Source organism: Ascaphus truei, chromosome 4, assembly GCF_040206685.1.
Source record: "Ascaphus truei isolate aAscTru1 chromosome 4, aAscTru1.hap1, whole genome shotgun sequence".
NCBI classification, from domain to species: domain Eukaryota; kingdom Metazoa; phylum Chordata; class Amphibia; order Anura; family Ascaphidae; genus Ascaphus; species Ascaphus truei.
The window spans coordinates 22120579-22125523 of record NC_134486.1 but is presented as its reverse complement, the minus strand read 5'-3'; the positions used below and the strand labels follow the sequence as shown (position 1 = coordinate 22125523).

Genomic DNA, 4945 nt, shown 5'->3' with positions numbered 1-4945 from the left:
TGTACATCAGTATGTAATTTTTATTATCATTTGTAGCAGCCATAACTATGTATATGAAGTGAACGTTGCCTGTATACTGAAAAATGTGCGCGCACATCTTAGTGTGCGCACGCACTTCACGCTTGGCTCCACTAACTGTTAGCGCATGCGCAAAACAAAGCGAACGTTGTGCGTTCAATACATGTAGAAAATACCAGTAAACATCACATCTTTATTTCAAATACAATGAAGATGAAACTAAAATCATTCTAAACGAGTACATCTGTATTCTTTTAAACCAGACGTGTTTGGACAGAAAGGACGGCCGATAACACAATGCGCAAATGCAATACGTGTGACGTCATGTTAAGCCAGCGTGAAACGCACGCTAACACTCCTCCCACTCAATTAACATTCGGCTAACGCCCAGGGTACGCCTACAAACACTGAGCCGCACGCATCACACACTGCAGTTACCGTTACTATAACAAAACATGACAGCCAATAGGCTTTGAGGCGCGCACGTCGCTTGGGGGCGGGACTTACATCCGTAATCCTTTTTAAGGACGCCTTGGCCCATGACAAGGGTCCCACGTCATACGTGGTGGACCCGGTTTTCAATGTTGTAGATGTTGCATGATAACAAAACAGGTATGTGTTAGAGTTATGGAAAAATGTTGCTAATATGTTTAAAGGGATAGGAAAGTACGTATATGTATACCGTCAGCAATGTGTACTACTCTTTCAGGTTCTACTATATTGTATTAGGAAACAATTTGTTTGTGATCGCTACATGTTATGCAGTCTGCAATGTTACGCTGTATCCACGCATTGAAAGTGAAAATGGTGGTTACAAAAAAAAAAAAAATTTAAACGCAGAGTCAACGCATAACGATTGTTATATTTACCATTCTTCTAGAATTAACTCTTCGCCTGGCTGCAACTGGTCGCTCCAGAAATGCAAGGCATTTTCATCCACGCTTGACCCAACCGCTGAATCCAGTATGACACATATCTCCTCCAGGAAGCGCTCATAGGAATCGCCACTGCTTTCTTCAAATAATTGGTCGGGAGGTAGGTTCATTTCTTCGGGTTCCCATTCCAATGCATTTTCAGCTGAAAGGCTTGGTACATAATCATAGTACTTTTGTTCTTGTACAATGTGGGTTTCAGGAATGGAGGCTGCAGATATTGCAGCACGTATCGATTCAAACGGATCAGTAGTAGCGGATACATTGCTATTGCCATTAGGAATAAATATGCCTTTCACGACAATATAAGTGCCGTCTTTCAGGAGAAATTGTTTTTCCTGGGCAATCTTCCAGAAACCATAGGTGTGTTGTAGCTTATCCTGGTCACGTTCAAAAAAGTCATTACTTGATAAAGTGAATCTTATTGAGGAATTAAAATTCCGTGCATGCTTACGGTCTTGGTAATAAGGATATTTTGCTCGAATGAAATCATCGATTTGGCGTGTGCTTGCTTTCTGTCCGCGACTGTTCAAGATGGCTTCACAGATCATGTACTTATACCCTAAAAGGGGATTAATATTGGTAACGAATTCATCAGCCATGTCTGAGTAGCACAAAAGCTGTGTGCAGGTCTGTGTTATTTGCTCATCAAAATGAATGTGCTGAATGGCTAACAAACTCCTGTTTTTCCTTGTCAAGGTCATCAAAACTAACTACTTTGACTCCTTATTTCAAACGCCAATTGGCTTTGTAAATCTAATTGGGTTAACAGTTGTGGTTAGTGATATGGGACTGTGGGAGAAACATTTCTCCTTCTTTTATCTCGTTTCTGAAAAACATCCCTAGACTTTGAATTCGTTCACATAGTGTTTTTTTGAAAACTAACAAAGACCACTGTGTGAAAATAGTTCTTAGCCAGGCATATCAGTAAAAACACACACCTGCAAAAAGAAATGTTTTTTCCCCGCTTACATTTCTGTGTGTATGTGAAAGTCTGGTTAACTCCCTGTCTGCATGAGTTTAAATACGTGTGTATATATATATATCTAAATATATCTCTCTTATAAAAATATATATATATTTATATATTATATTTTTTTTTTTTTAATATTGCAGGAGTACACACAACATTGATGGCAGTAAGTATACCTTGTATGAAACCTATTTAAATGGTGAGAAACATGATTGAATGAAGTAATAAACATTTGTTTACTGCACCGACACACTTTATTCTAGCAAATACCCGGTATGTATCTGGCAGATACCTGGAATGCGCCGCTCCTCACCTCTGACAAGCCCCGTTGCGTTTGCCTTCCCAGCCTGGGTTCATGCCTGGCTGACGGGCGGCTGATCTGTTAAATGATAATGATTAGGATTTAATAGGCTGCAATGCTTCGTGTGTCTACCAGATGGCATAAATTCATGAATTGTAATGCAGTATATATATATATACTGTGCAGTATTGCAGCCAGCGGGAATAAAATGCTTCAATCCCTGCCTGGAAAATAACCCAATGCACTCGGGCAGAAAACAGTCACAAACCTCAATACACCCGGGTATACCCGAATTCGTGGGACTAGCCAAGCTCGAATAAAGTGTGTCGCCAGTGTAAGCACAATACTGTTAGAGTCTCATACTTAGGATATTTCTCAAACATTATGCCTGTATTATTAAAATAGTGTGCTTTCACAAGGAAGCATGAAGTGTATTAGTTTGTAAAATACATGTATACCAGTTTATATAGTACTATATATATATATATATATATATATATATATACACACACACACACACACACACACACACACACACACACACACACACACACACACACACACACACACACACACACACACACACACACACACACACACACACACACACACACACACACACACACACACACACTCAGTGTGTGTGTGTGTGTGTGTGTGTGTGTGTGTGTGTGTATATATATTATTATACATTCTGAGATGTTATTGAAACAAGAACACACAAATGATTAAAGGACAAAATTAGAATGCCCAAGCAAGGCAAAGGTAAGTAATAATTTACACATAATCCTGCTGTACACGTACAAGAAAGATGTTAGCAGTTACTTAGGTGTTTTTATAATTGCATGTGACTAATATGCATATGCAATTCTTACATCAATTAACACACCCAAATGCAATGTTTTGCTGCAAAGTCAATGGCAGCTTCTCTAAACTTTGCAACTGGTTCCAGGTGGACCATTACTGAACAGACGATTAATACATAAATATTTATAACACTATTCATTAATTGAGTGTTAACATTTCCAAAACTTCACGTGTACAAGAACATAGTTGAAAGTTTGGAAACAACACAGTCTTCAGCATACATACAATATTAATTAGATAATGTGAAGTCAACAAAACAAGGGCAGAGACATATTGAGTGAATTATAACATTTATTTTTTTTGTTCCTTTTGTGAGCGAGTAACAGGCCTGCTTGTTGTCTCTTGCATTTTTTTTTTCGTTTGCCACCAACTTTCGCCACAACAGAGCCACTTTGAGTGGCCTCTGGCACTTCACGGGCAGGGCTTATGGGCAGTGACTCACCTACAGGGCTTGTGGGCAGTGACTCACCTACAGGGCTTATGGGCAGTGACTCACCTACAGGGCTTGTGGGCAGTGACTCACCTACAGGGCTTTTGGGCAGTGACTCACCTACAGGGCTTGTGGGCAGTGACTCACCTACAGGGCTTTTGGGCAGTGACTGTTCACCAACAGGGCTTGTGGGCAGTGACACATGTGAGCAAGTTGGTACACCGTGCACAACACATGGTTGGTCCGTTTCATCTTTCCTGGTCAGTACTAACTGCTTGTGCTGTTGTGTTTTTGTGGCCTCCTTTGTAGGTGTCAGCTGGTGATGTAGTACAGATGGCAGCGGTAGGATGTCGTCAGGAACCTGCACACCAATGTGTGCTACTTGACCGGTAACATTGGGACCTGGTGACTGAAGATCAGATGAATGTGGTGAGAAGTGGCCAGCATGTAATGATCCAGCCTGTGAGGTGTTGAATTGGGGTACATTAGTCATTCTCCAGTAATTAGCTTGGGTTTGCTGAACAACTAATGCTTCGAATGAGGTGTTGATTTTTTGCAACTGTTTAGGCACTTCAATGAAGACTCTGTGGAGATGTGCCAATTGTGATACTGTTTCTTCCTGCAGTCCAATCATCCTTTCCAGCACTGTCATCATGTCTGAATGGCGACGATTTTCTGCGTCCACTATTTTTCCCTCTGAAGCTACAATTGCATCGTATGTGGAAGTTGATGGACGATTTGGCGGTACAACAGTTTCTATTGGCACCTCTTCATGGTCACTTGATTGTATTTCAGTCTCTTCTGCGGCGTCATCCTCATCATCCTCATCATCCTCATCACCATGATGTTCTAAAAAGAAATGTACACATTATTAAATGGCATGTTAATGTATGCTGTGTTACTATGTAATTGTACTGTGTCCTAAGTAACACCTAACATGTTAGCATACGTTTTATAACCTCACATTAAAAACTACCTTGACTTACGAATAATGTTTGGACTCAGTATGAAATATGAATGAATGAAAAGTTGCTCTAAACTCAGAAGTCCTACATGATAGTTCACATCACTAACACAATACATGTTGCCTTATACTTAATTTTCACTGACACTAAGTAATCCTATTTAAAGAAGATGTGCAAAACAAATAATGAACATGACAACATAACATATAGAAGAGCACATATTATATGGCCACCAACTGATACACTCACCTTGTAGTTGTGTTGAGCTGGCTGACCCAGGTGAAGACACTTGTTCCATCTCAGGTGACACATGTCCTCCAGGGGCAACTATATATAACAATAACATAAGTTTGACATTTACATGTGTAAATATTGAACAAACACTTATTGTATGTTCTGTATTTATGATTAACTAACAACATCAGTTCCTTAACCGAAAATGTGTGTGAAAGTGAACAT

General features: G+C 39.9%; 1 long non-coding RNA gene across 1 annotated transcript; it reads left to right on the top strand.

Annotated features, from left to right (window-relative positions):
• Positions 1 to 902: 902 nt before the first annotated feature.
• Positions 903 to 4569, top strand: LOC142491905 (uncharacterized). Its single transcript, XR_012800580.1, has 4 exons — positions 903 to 1053; positions 2067 to 2089; positions 3831 to 3950; positions 4147 to 4569. It is a non-coding gene; the product is annotated as an uncharacterized LOC142491905 (long non-coding RNA).
• The last annotated feature ends 376 nt before the right edge of the window (positions 4570 to 4945 follow it).